This window comes from Acomys minous (genome assembly GCF_964271855.1).
Source record: "Acomys minous genome assembly, chromosome: 7".
Taxonomy (NCBI): domain Eukaryota; kingdom Metazoa; phylum Chordata; class Mammalia; order Rodentia; family Muridae; genus Acomys; species Acomys minous.
This window is the reverse complement of record NC_140488.1, coordinates 68471846-68486505: the sequence shown is the minus strand read 5'-3', so window position 1 is coordinate 68486505 and position 14660 is coordinate 68471846.

Here is a 14660-nt window from a genome sequence, read left to right as displayed (position 1 = left end):
CCAAATATTTTTAGATATGTGGTCTTCCACTGGAGCATGGTTGAATGATGATGGACTAAACTTTTTGAAAGAACTGACCCTCTCTTTCCTAGCAACTAACAGTTGCCAATAACTCCTTGGCTAGGGACAGAATTTCATGCCCAACTTCCATCTCCATGCTAAGATTTGGTCTAGCTGAGAAATCTGCAGTGCTTTGTTCTCTTCACCTTATCCAGTTGTGGAATACTCTTATTAGCCATCCAGTGCAAATAGAAGCTTCCCAGATGGAGACTGAGACATGCCTTGCCATATAGGTATAACACTAAGTTATTAAGAGTCAATTTAATACTATACTCATTTAACAGCACAGTAGTAGGGTGTTTCTCCTAAGCTTATGATTGATCTCTTTAGCCATAGGTTCTTTGCCCAATAAAAATGCCATATATGAATTTCATCTTGTAGAACAGGACCTAAGCCCAGTCATAAAGTAGATGTATACTCCCTTGATGTTTGTACCACTATTGTAAGAGTGGATTTTTGCCAGACAAGTCATTATTATAGCTTGCAATTATTTTTTAAGTTTGTTTGCTTATTCATTTTCCATCCAAGTCCCTATCCCTCCTCATCTTCCAGTTCCACCCTCCCTTTCTCTCTCCCATCTGCCTCCCTTATTCCTCAGAAAAGGGGAGCCCCTCTTCCTATCCACCCCAGCTCATCAAGTCATAGGGGACTGGACTCAGCTTGTCCTCTCCCTGTGGCCTCACAGGGCAGTCCCACCAGGGGGAAGTAATTGAAAAGCTGGCAAGAGAATCCACTTCAGAGAGAGCTCCTGCTTCCCTTACTAGAGGACCCACTTGAAGCCTGAGCTGCCCATTAGCTACATCTTTGTAGGAGTCATGGCAAGGATGCGGAAAAAGGGGAACACTCTTCCATTGCAGGTGGGAGTGCAAACTTGTACAGCCACATTGGAAATCATTCTGGCAGTTTCTCAGAAAATTGGGAATAGCTTTACCTTAAGACTCAACTATACCACTCCTGGGCATATACCCAAAAGATGCTTCACCATACAAGGACACTTGCTCAACTATGTTCATAGCAGCTTATTTGTATAGCTTACAGTTCTAACAGCTGAATATGAGTGATGGTTACTTCTCTCCTCCAGTAGCATGCATAGAACCTTTCAGCACTATAAAAGCTGGAAGGAGGGGAGAAGTTTCCAAGCCAGTACCATCTTGATCCCTTCATGTTCAATGACTCAGATTTGTGGTGTCTTCAGCAAAAGGCTCTCAAAGTCAGATTCTAGTTAACGAAGAGCACTGCTATAGCCTATAAAGCTTGGATGTCTTTGTAATCTCACTGGCCAACAAATCAAAAAGATGTCCCCCATTTCTGAGACTAAGCATTTATTTTGTTAGCCTTGGGTATCTAGTGGAAGCACTGTTGTTTAATTGGAGTTAAGATAACTCCATTTAAGTCTTTTTAATATATGTTATAGATGGAGTATATGAAGATTCTACTGTAGAAGGATTATTTATGTTTCACTCTTTTGAATAGTCTTCAGCGTTACTTTACCTCCCAGTTTCCTCAATCTACTCTGTCCTCCCCACCCCAAACAATTTATCCCATTCTTTTCCATAATTCCCCTTTAACCTTTTATCTCAATGCTTTCTATGTCCCCTGCCCCAAAAGCTTTTCTCTGTGACTCCTCAGTAATACTATGGCCTATGTAGGTATTAGAAATGAAGCAAATATACCTAAAGATTAAAAGCATCAACATATGAGATAAGACATACAACATTTGTCTTTGTGTGCTCACTAAGAATTATTCAAATTAACTTAAATGGTACAGAATACTTTCATCATATTCATAGCCTTTTCCAACTCATCCAAAGCAACCCTCCTTCCCAACCCATCCGATTTATTATTCTCTTGAATTATTTTAAACCACCAAGTACAATTTGTAATGCCCATAATATACTTTAAGATATGTGTCCTTCCACTAGACCATAGTTGACTTACCTGACTCTCTCTTCCAGAACCTATCAATTACTAATCACGTCTTAGGTAAGGGTAGGATATAATGCTTACCTTCCCTCTTCATGATACGATTTGGTCTGGCAAGATCTAACACATATCTTGTGCATGCTGTAACAACTACTGTGAGTTCATATGTCCATATGCCCTCCTGTGCCCAGAAAGCACTACTTCCTTGTAGCCATCTGTTACCTATTGTTCCTATACATTTTTTACAAAGATCTCTGACCCTTGAAAGGAGGGGGTGTGATATAGATATTCTATTTAAGAATGATCATTCATCAGACTCTCAATGTCTGCACAATGAATGATTGTGACAGTTCTTGAATTTTAGATATCTAAACTCCAAAAGCATCTCCTTCTTTACTAGCTAAGGTAGTGGTCATGCCAAGAATCAGCTTGGACACACACACACACACACACGCACGCACGCACGCACGCACGCACGCACTCACTCACACACACCTGACCTTTTCCTCAGATTCAGAGACATGGGTATTCCTGAGTGGCAAATATGTGCCATCCAGCAGATTAAGTCAACAGGTGATTAGAGGATAGCAGAGGACAGACAGCGTGTGTTCACATTTGAGAATGATAGAATGGGAACAGCACAGCCAGGATCTTGTCTCCTAAGTAGTTTGCATAAAATTGTATTTGAATGAAGTTTAATATGGTGACTTACTTTCTTGAGGTATTAAATCTTATCATGCTACTTCCTTTTTTTTTCAGATTGCCCATTTGGAGTGAAGCAACAAAGCCAATAGGAGTGAGGCTTGAATTGTTTGCATAAGGCATCAAAAACTCACTGGGTCATCCTTCAAGCCACTAGGGCCTGATGTATATAAAGTGGTGGGTTTTTCTTTTTGGCCTATTTTATCTACATTTATTTGCCTTTATTAATTAGCAATTTGAAATGATTAATGTAATTCTGAACATACAGAAGAATGTGAATGGGCACCAGAAAAGGAAGGTGAAATTCAATGGAGCTAAAAGAAAAGGCCAAGGCTGATGGTGAGAAAACACCAAGATGAAGAAAGAGAAAAGATCTCAAGTAATTCCTGAATTTTGACTGAGCTTTTAAAAGAATTTTTACTTGCTCAAAAACATGGTCCAGGAACACGATGAACTTATCCTGAAGCACTTGAAAGCTGACCAGCCTGTGAATTTTCACTTTATATTTTCACTTTTGACTCAATGACTATTCACAAATGAAGTGTTATCAAAGATATAAAGGATAAGGAAATATCCATATTATTTGTATCTTTTTTTCTTCTGATGATCAGGAATTCTGGATTGTATAAGATGCTAGGTATATTAGAAAAAAAGAAAATAATGTCACTGAAATGATTATGAAGAGTCAGAAACAAAGAATATTGCTATTTCATACTGTGACTTATAAAGGAAGGCCTAAAGGAGTATGATTAAATCCCACTCAGAAGGAAAAATATAATAGACAATGGAAGAGGTTGAAGAGAGGGAGCAAGATAAGAGGAAACACAGAGAGATATGAGGGTGGGAATCAGATCTGGGAAGAGTGGAGACAGGAGGACAGAGGGCCTGCAGAGAGAAGAAAAACCATGGGTGGAGGAATCTCTGTGGCAAGCGGGAGACATAGGACAGGGTAGGCTTCTGGGAAGATGTAGGGATGACTCTAGCTGAGATTTCTAATAGTAGGGATCACGGAGACCGAAAAGAACACCCTCTAATTAGACATGACTCCTAGTAGAATAAGAGAAACATCAATTCACTCACAAAAAAAATCGACCCAAATTTTACTCTGCCTACAAGATATGCCATGATAAAGATAGAAGAGAGATTAAGGGAATGTCCATCCAATGGCTGGCCCAACCTGAGACCCACCCAGTAGGAGAGAGCCAACCCTGACACTATTAATGAAACTCTGCTATGCTCAGAGACAGGAATCTAGCAGAGTTGTCTTTTGAGAGGCTCCACCCAGCAACACTTTGAAACAGATGCTGAGACTCACAGCCAAAGGTTGGGTGATGTGCAGAAAATCTTGTGGGAAAGTGGGGGGAAGGAGAAAAGGACATGGAGGATACAGGAACTCCACAAGAAGAATAACAGAGACAACTAATCAGGGCCCAGAAGGGCTTGTGGAGACTGAAGAGCTGGCCAAAGACCACGCATAGAATGGACCTACACCCCCTACACAGATGTAGTAGATGGGCAGCTCAGGCTTCATGTGGGTCCCCTGGTAAGAAGAGCGGGGACTGTTTCTTACATGGACACATACACACAGAGAGGACACACACACACACACACACACACACACACACACACACACACACACAGAGGAGGGGCAGGGGACATGTATACACACAGAGGGGGCACACAGTCTTGATTAGACTTAATGAGCTGGAGGGAAGTCTCCCCTTTTCTGAAGAACAGAGGAGGAGGTATAGTGGAAGAGGGAGGGAGGGAAGGTAGGACTCGAAGAAGAGAAGGGAGGGGGCTACAATCAGGACGTAAAGTGAATAAATTAATTCATTTTAAAAAATTTTAAAAAGTTTCCAAAGAAACTTCAATATTTTTGTTCCTTCTGAAACTTCTGAGCTCTGAATGTGTTGCTGCACAAGTAACTCATGTTGCAGACTTTGAAACTGGACATGTTTTGGATATGTTTATAATCCTAACATAATAGTAAAACTTTACAATAGCAGTTACTAAGGCTGATGGCTATATTATTATGAAAAAAGGAAAGATGCAAATTCATGTTATCATAGTTTTAAAGAAAACAAAAGCTACAGTAAGGTTTTTTTCCAGTGTTTGCTACAGTAAATCTTTACAAGAAGCTGAATATGGAAGAATACAAATAGATCTGCATCTCCTGGTACGAGTCCAACTAGATCAAAGACATCAACATAAACTCAGACAAACTAAACTGATAGAAGAGAAAGTGGGGGAATAGCCTTCAATGCATTGGCAAAGGAAAAGATTTACTGATAGTGCAGACACTAAGATCAATAATTAATAAATGGGACCTCATGAAACTGAAAAGCTTCTGTAAGGCCAAGGACACTGTCAATTTAAAAAAAAAAAAAACAAGCTGCAGCCTGTAGAACGGTAAAAGATTTTCACCAACTCCACATCTGACAGAGGGTTACTATCCAAAATATATAAAGAACTCAGGAAGCTAGGTAATAATAATAATAAAAAACACAAAATAGTCCTATTAAAAATGGGATACAGAGCTAAACAGAGACTTCCCAATAGATGAATCTTAATGTTGACCTATTATTGAACATCCTTAGCCATCAGGCAAACACTTATTAGAACTACTTTGAGATTTGAGATTTCATTTTACGTCCCTCAGAATGGTTAAGACCAATAATGCAAGTGACAGCTCTCATGCTGCTGCTGCTGAGGAACACTCATCGCTGGTGGGAATGCAAATTTATACAGCCACTACAGAAACTAATATGGCTGTTCCTCAGAAAATTGAGAATCAATCTACCTCAAGACCCATTATACTAGACAAAGCTTCCAGTGGCAGGACTGGGTTGTTTGCCAAGGAATACTCATGGAAATCTCCAAACAACCCAGGCTGCTCTTCCCAAACTGACTGTGGAGTCCAATTCACACAACTCATTGAACCTGGAAGAGTCAAGCTGGTATTTATATGGAGCCTTTGCCCTTACATTCTAGTGTCTTTGGTACAAGAAGGTAGTCTTCAGGTGACTAAAAGAGAAACATTAAATGCTGACCCAGCACAAAATTTTTGACCTACAATCTGTCTTACCTGCAAGTCATACTAGGCCAATGGTAGCACAGTTCTTGTGGGAGTAGCCAACCAATATCTCATTTTATTTAAGGTCCATTCCTCAAGAGAGAACTGATATCCAATACTTTTTGGATAATCAAGAAGAGACTAGAAATCCCAGAGAACAATGGAATTTATAATGTGCCTTGTTTAGTTGATACAGAGGGCCATGTTCCCCTTGTGTCCTCCTGGCTCTTACAATCTCCACGGGATTCCCTGAGCTCTGATGGGAGGAATTTGATGGAGACTTCCCTTTTAGACTTTCAGTTTGAATAATGTCTAGCTGTGGGTCTCTGCATCTGTTTCCATTCACTGCTGGAGAAAGCCTCTTAGATGATGACTGGATAAAGCACTGATATATGAGTATAGCAGAATATCATTGGAATCATATTACTGATACTTTTAAAAAGACAAGCAGTGTTTTGTTCTCCAGTGAAGCAGAAAGCACAGGGCCTACATGGGTCTGTACCAGGTCCTCTGCATACATACCATAGCTGTTCAATAGAATCATTTTTGCTTTATTTCAGAACTCTACTGTACTGTCTATAGTAACTGAATTTCCCATTCTCTCATATCTCTCTCTCTCTCTCTCTCTCTCTCTCTCTCTCTCTCTCTCTCTCTCTCTCTCTCTCTCTCTCTCTCTCTCCCTCTCCTACTCTTTCCTCTCTGTTCTGGCAAGATTTGGGTGTAACTTATCTCTCACTCACTCTGCCAACTCTTTCTCTGATTCATCATTTTGTCTACCTCTCAATCATATGTCATAGTTTGTGATTAAAGGTGTGTGCTAAATTCCAGCCAGAGGGATTAAAGGTGTGCCATATTTATATTCCAGATAGATGGATTAAGGTGTATACTAAGTGGGTGTGTGTCTTTGTCTGTGGTGTGTGTGTGTGTGTGTGTGTGTGTGTGTGTGTGTGTGTGTGTGTGTGTATTCTAGCCTGTTCACACACAGACCTAAGTCTTTGGGTATGATCCCTTGCCAAAGCAGCCATGCTGATGGAATAAAATTCCTCTACAAACCAACTCGGTAATCGTAAAAATCTGTTTTCCCATAGAATAATTTCTATTAATTTTTCCATCATTATGAGCTAATATTTCCATCTGTGTGCTTATTTCATGGCTATATTTTGAAATTTAGTATGGAGACAGTAGGAACCATAGTCTATATCATTTCCTTCATCTCTTCATACTAAAATTTAAAATGCATCCATGAAGTACATACAACTATGAAAATTAACAACCATCAAACACACACAAACAGAAAATACAGAAGTATTATCACTTAATACATAATTGCTATTATCAAAACTAAAATAGGTAATGAATGTGGTAAGCATGCAGAGAAAACATAACATCTGTGTACTGTTAGCAGGAATATATACTAATTCAACCATTATAAAAAATAATACAAGACTTTGTAAAAAAATTTAAAAATAACTATCACATGATACAGCAATCACTTTTATGAATACAAACTGAAATGTCTTCCCTCTATGTCCATTGAAACATACTAATGCTGCATTATATATCTCACTCGGTAGTATACTCTAAAATATGCAAATAAAATAGACTATATGGAAACAGATAGTAGAAATGTTGTTAAAAGAAGAGTCATCGCAATGAACATTTGAAAGCACAGAAGTGTGGACAAAAGGGTATACTATGGGACACACTGTGACACACTACAGCTTCCACAACGAGATTCTTTTGTTGGGGTGGGGAGGTTTCAAGGATGGAAAGTGGGTATGAGGGGAGCGGCAAATGAGTAGGATTAGGGTATGTGATGTGAAAATCTCAAAGAATCAATACAAATGTTTTAAAGAGAGAGAATATATAAGGGTACCAAGGTCATTCAGCAGGGAAAGACAAAGATTTCAAGACATGCTACTACAAAGTTTATGTATGTGCACACAAAGAAATATTTTGCACTATTTCCTTATGCAATGTTTAATCTTTATTGAGTAGATTGACTAGATGTATAATCACCTGTGAGAGGTTTCTCTGCATGCCTATTGGTGCATATCCAGCAAAATTTAACTGAGGAAGGAAAAAGCACACTGAATGATACCCAGAATGTAGCACCGTCACATGTGGTCAGATCTTGCACTAAATTTAAAAAGGTAATAAAATGGAGAATGAGAGCTAAAAAAAAAAATAGTATTTATGCCCCATTTCTCTGTTTTCTGACCACAAGTAAAATTGAAGAGCTACCTCCTGCTCCTACCACCATATTTTCTCCATCATGATAGATTGTATCCCCTCAAACCATAAGTCAAAATAATTCCTTTCTTAAGTTGCTTTTGTCGGTTATTTCAGCATGGCAATGAGAACAGCAACTAATAGACCTTACGTAAACTCTAACCAAATGAAAGATTGAAATATAATGGCAAAATTATATTTGTAAGAAAAATTAGGAGGAAACATCATGCATGGTTTCTTTATACCAAAAAAATGGCTTCAAAAGGAAAAATCAATAAATTAGATTTTTCAAAATTAACATTTTTATCACAGAATATTGTTCTATAAAATATAAGAAATATTGCCATGCCACCTGTATGGAAAGGAATTAATATTCATTATGTGTAATGTCTATCAAAAAATCAAATTTTAAAATGTACATATATGTGGTAAGGCAATATTATGAAAATGTGCCTTATATCTTAAGACAGGAACTTTTCTTGAACCTCACAACCTCAGTTAGTAATAACTTGAAGTCATTTAAGACTTAAAATTGCCAGCCTACTCTATACTCAGCCTGTTTCTTTAATCAACATTTAAGAGAAAAATATGAGTCAATCTTACTTGCTCTTTATTTCACATGTATATAATCAAGGGTTATAACCCTAACTAATGTATAGTTGTAATCTTGCTATATACTCTTGCAGGTCCATGACATAGCAAAAACTGAAGGTTGAAAACAATCTTCTAAAATGAATATCCACCATAAATGTTGAAAACATTTGGATATTAGTTGATAAGCAACGTTGTTTGCAGTGCCCTGTTAAAGATTTCTATAAAGTATCCTATTCTTTCACCATGTGATACTTCATGTTCCTTTCAATAAAGACAGACAAAGGCCATTTGTTAGGGATAGACCCACACAGTAAGAAACACAGTCACACAGAGACACAAGCACTATTACATATAAGGTCAGGGATAGATTCACAAGACAGCCTTCAGGCAGACACAAATTCAGACTCATGGAACAAACAGATGGAGGACAAAAGACAGGGAACATGAAGTAAAATCTTCAAATCTGAGTTCACTCAATTAGATGACATTAAGGGAAAGTTCTCTGATTCCTTTCTTTAATGTGACACTAATGTATTATTAGTTACTCAGAGTTAGTCACTGATGAGTTTAATCTACTCACATAAGTGTATAAACGTCATCAAACAGGAAAGCATAAAAGAAATGAATAGAGCATGTGTTTAAAATTTTTCCAACCAAAAAAGTCCAGGGCCTGATGAATAAACTACATACAGCAGGAAGACACACGAGAAAATTAGGAGTTCTTTTTAGATGGTGTCCTGCCTAAGCTGCTACTTTTGGTGGTAGGGGTAGAGATGGGGATGGGTTAGTAACATACAATAAAAAAAAATCAGTTCTTTCTAAGCTTTTGGCTATGTAACAATTTCTAAGCCAATGTAAGCTACATAACAAATTCTGTCTCAAAAGCAAATTTAAAAATAAAGAAGTAACCAGCCCAAAGGAAATCCAAAGATTAGTAGCACAGACGTTCAATTTTCAAGGTCCTATACCATAATCTTATATGCAAACTTTATCCCCATGAATGGTCCTGAACTAACTTTCCTTGCCTCTTCTTACCAAGTGCTGAGAGTATTATCATCATCATCATCATCATCATCATCATCATCATCATCATCATCAGTAGTAGCAGCAGCAGCTGCTGCTGCTAGAAATAAATCATTTGGGAATTTTGGAGAAGGCTCAGGAAAAGGAAATAGTTTCTAGAAGTAGTCTCATGCAGAAATGAGGGTTTGATTAGAAATTGGAGGAAAGGTACATCCTTGTCATACTGGGTTTATTGGTCTTTTTTCATCAGATATACAGAGATCCTCAGAAGCAAAATGAGAAAAACTTGGAAAGTTGACAGCGTGTCTTCTCAAACATATTTTTAACCCAGGAATATAACTTTATTATTCTAAATTTAAGAAGGACGATATGACTGAGTAAACCCTTCAAAAAGACATTAGCACATATAAAAACTATCCATGTGCTAATTGGCAAAACAATGTGAAAAAAGCCTTGAGAGTATCTCAGCAATCTTCCTGGTTGTCCTTATCATAAACTCAGAGGCCTAGAAAAGTAAGTCTTTCATGAAACTTCAGATTGCTCTCTTTAGGCTTGTTGCTCTGTACTGCCTTAGGATTTGCTGTCTTGTACTCAACCAGAAAATAATTTTATGGCTACAGCTGTGATTCACAGAAACTTTGGCACAGTTAGTTCCAGCGGTTGACCATTTCAGCATCTATTGGCTGCTCTTTCTTCATGTATACAAAATATTAGCATCACAGGGTCATGGAAGCTTCTGCTAAGATTAAGGAAAAAAAGTACTGATAGGCCTAGAAGAATTTTTTATACTGGATGCCAATGCTTGGGAGTACAGTTCCAGTAGATGCTGTGTTTGCTTTTGAAGACGGCTTCCATTATCATGAAGACCCAGTAGGTAGCCATGTGGCTGTAGAGTCATAAAAGATGGTTGTCAGATTCCATATGGGTTTATCTTTTGCCCTACATACTAGTGTTCAAAATATCCCTTGGAATATACTCATTATTCAACATAGCAAAAGTAAAACAATTATTGGTTAGGCTTTCCTTCCTTTCTTCCTCTTACCTTGTAAAAACAACTTTATGATTCCATTCTGTCCTTTAGTGGAATAGTGTTCTACCTTTTCTCAGGAAACATACAGTAAAAACAAAAAACGTTCAATGGCATTAGCCTCTGTGAAAATTAACCTTTGTCAACTTGATTGAAACTATAATTACTAAGAAGATGGTGACACATACCTTTAATTATGTCATTGAGGGCATTTGCAGAAAAGACCAACTAAGAGGAAAAGATACACCTTAAATGTAGGTAGCACCATTATCTTATTGGCTGGAGGTTCTAAAAAGAAAAAAAAAAAGAGGAAAAGGTGAAAATTAGCGTACACTATGTATACCCTGTATCTCCAACAATGAGTTTGAACTGCTCTTCTGCCATACTATCCCTGCCACAATGGGCTGAACTCTCCAAAAGCATGAGCCAAAATAAATTTTTGCTCTCCTACATTGTTTCTATTCAGTATTTCAGTCACAATGATGAATAGTAGCTAATACTGCTTCTCAGTGTCACCACTATATTTGCATAAAATCTAACAAATACACTCACTGACCGTAGATATAATTTTACTGTCTATAAGTGAGTATATAACTGTAGAAAATTGTTTACTCATCCAATAGAATATTTCTTTGCATTAAAATAATGATTCTACATGAATACTACAACATGGATAAACCTTAGAGGAATTATGCTCAGGGAAATTATTCAGACACCAGACATATATTGTACTATTTCATTTAACAGGAAAAATAATAAAAATAGAATTTTGTTATCTGTAAATTAGGGAATAATTAACTAATGGGTACAAAATTTTGCTCTGGGGGAATGATAAATTGAAATAGATAGGGAAGTTTGCATAATAATGAATATATTATTGAAACTGAGATAGACACTTAATGGTTTAAAAATAAGTTATTATGTATGTTTTATGGCAAATGGAAATGCTCAACATTTTAAAAGCAAGAGACAAATTTTAAATCTAAATAAATTGAACTGTATTGTATAAACTATTGTCAAAATGTTGTTGTCGTATCTAAAGGAATAAAATCATTAATGTAGATTACAGAGTAGTAAGAGTAAGGAACACATAAATCTTAGAGCTAATGTATAATAAAATAGCAGTAAAAAGGCACAAAGCATGTATAAAAGTCTAAAAAATAAATAAAACTTTTAAAAAATAACAAAAATTATAATTAATTTGTATTTCTAATAATTTACAAATCTTTGAACACATAAATCTAAATAGTTGCATGACAAACTAATGAAATATAATACAACTGGGACATAGCAGAATATTTGAAGTTATGAAAAATACATGAAGTACATCAACATTTCCAAGAGGGAAATAAAACATAACTTAAATCATTATAAGTTTATCTTTTGTTGCTGTTTGTTTTTTGAGACAGGGATTCTCTGTGTAGTTTGGCTGTCATGAACTCACTATGTAGAGCAGGCTGGCCTCAAACTCATAGAGATCCAACTGCCTCTGCCTGCCTGTAAGTGCTGGGATTACAGGCATGTGCTACCATGCCTGGTCTATGTTTGTTTTATTTTAACAGTATCAAAGTATGTTTCTTTGCAGATAATATGGTTTTAGATATAAGAAACCATAAGAGAAGTAGTAAATCTATTCCAGGCTTTCAGTAAAATGGCAGAGTAGAAAGTGAATGTACAAAAGTCAAAGCCTTCCGGTAGACCAAAGAAACATGCTGGAAAAGAACTCACAGAAATGATTCTTCTCACATCTGCATCCAAATCTAACAAGGAAGTGAAAGAATTTTATACTGAACACTTTAAACAATCAAGGGACTGGGAGAAGAGGAGGGAAGGAAGTTGTGATTGGGATGTAAAGTAAATAACTTAATAAAAACATTAAAAATATGAAAATACAAACACACACTATGCTCATGGATTGAAAGAATTAACACTGAAAATGGTGGCATATAACATATTCATTTTAATCCTCAGTGAGATTTCAATGCCATTCTAATATGCTGTGTGTGTGTGTGTCTGTCTGTCTCAAAGTTAATATGAATGTGAAAAAATGCAGATAATCAAAGCAATTCTAAGGTAAAGGAATAATACTGGAAGTATCACAACTGATATCAAGTTATAATACAGATCCTTAGTAACAAAAAGAGCATAGTATTGGCACAAGCACGCACACACAGATCAATGTATCATATAGTGGACACAGATATATGTCCATGCAAACATCCAGTTTAATTTTGACAAAAGTATGAAAAATAAACCTTAAAGATACAACGAAAATCTGTGTTGAAGAAACTGGATACTCATCTGAGGAAGTATGAACCTACATTCCTGTATTTCATAATACAAAATTACATCCAAAGTGATCAAAGTTTTTAACTTTTAACACTTTTTATTCTTCGCTCATATATTATATCCCAATCACAGTGTCCTCTTCCTCCCTTCTCCCTAGTCTCTCCCCCATCTCCCCTCTCCCAAAGATCCACCCCACTATGACTGCCCTAAGACAAGAGCAGGTCCCCTAGGGACATCAATCAAACACAGGATAACAAGTCACAATAAGACCAGGAACATGCCATATCATGGATGGACAAGGCAGCCCAGGAGGAAGAAAAGGGTACCACAAATAGGCAAAAGAGTCAAGGACAGCCCCTGCTCCTACTGTGAGGATTCTCACAAGAACCCCAAGGTATTAAGCCATAACATATATGCAGAGAACCTAGATCAGACACCTAGAAGCTCCCTGACCTCTATGAGTTTCCATGAGTCTCAGTCAGTTGACTTTGTGAGACATGTTCTCATAGTGTCCCTTCTTCCCCCTCCTCCACAGGACTCCATGAGTCACACCTAATGTTTGTCTAGGGTACTCTGCATCTGCTCCTATCAGTTGCTAGATGAAGTCACCTTGGTCCGTTTGATGGTGAATCTACTAGACTCCAGTCCCAAGGCACTCTGCAGGTAGGACAAACTGTAGGTCAAAGGTTTTGTGGCTGGGTTGGTGTCCTAATCCCTCCACTTGAGGCCTTGCCTAGTTACAGAAGATGGCCAGTTTGGCTTCTGTGCTCCAAATTAGTAGGAGTCTTTGCTAATATTATTCATGTTAGATTCTATAGAGTTTCTATTGCAGTCGGTTTCCACCTCAGCCTCAAATGTCCCCCAGTTCCAGTCGTTTCTCCCAGGATATTATCTATCCCTTCCAGCCCCCATCTGATCCCTCTTGCTCACAAGCCCACCTGACCCTAGTACACCCACAAAATCTATTCTATTTCCCTCCCAGAGGGAACCTTCTGTCTCCCCTTTACTGGATAAAGAAAGTGTGATACACTTAAATTACTCAGCTATTAAAAAGAATGACATCATGAAATTTGCAAGCAAATGAATGAAACTAGAAAGGATCATCCTAAATGAAGTAACCCAGACCTGGCAAGACAAATATGGTATGTACTCATTTATAAGTGCATATTGCCTGTAAATTAAAAGACAATTCTACAGTTCACAGACCCAAAGAAGTTAATTATACCTTTTTGTAGCAACAATTTTTGTAGCATACATGTTCCTTGAGGATGGAGAGATAGCTCAGTACTTCATAGAATTTGGAATACAATCATGATGACTGGAAATTGGATACGAGCACACACTGGGAAAGCTGGAAACCTAATAAGCACCTATAGTTCCAGTTCTGAGGGATCCAATACTCTTTACTGGACTTCTTAAATGCTCAAGCACACACATATACACACTACCACACACACGCACACACACACGTGCACGCGCACACACACACACATACACACACATAAATCTTTCAAATATTAATTTCTTCTATACTTTCCAGTTTATTGTAGCATTTGGGTTTTTGTATTGTTAAATATATTTTTACATATACATTTATATTATTATTCCTATATACAATAAACTACCTACAGCAAGAAGAACCATAAAACAATCAGAAATTATATAAATGTTACATTCATAGTGTTTTGACTATTTGTATTTGGCAGCCTTGAAGAAAACATCTTTCTTATGTTG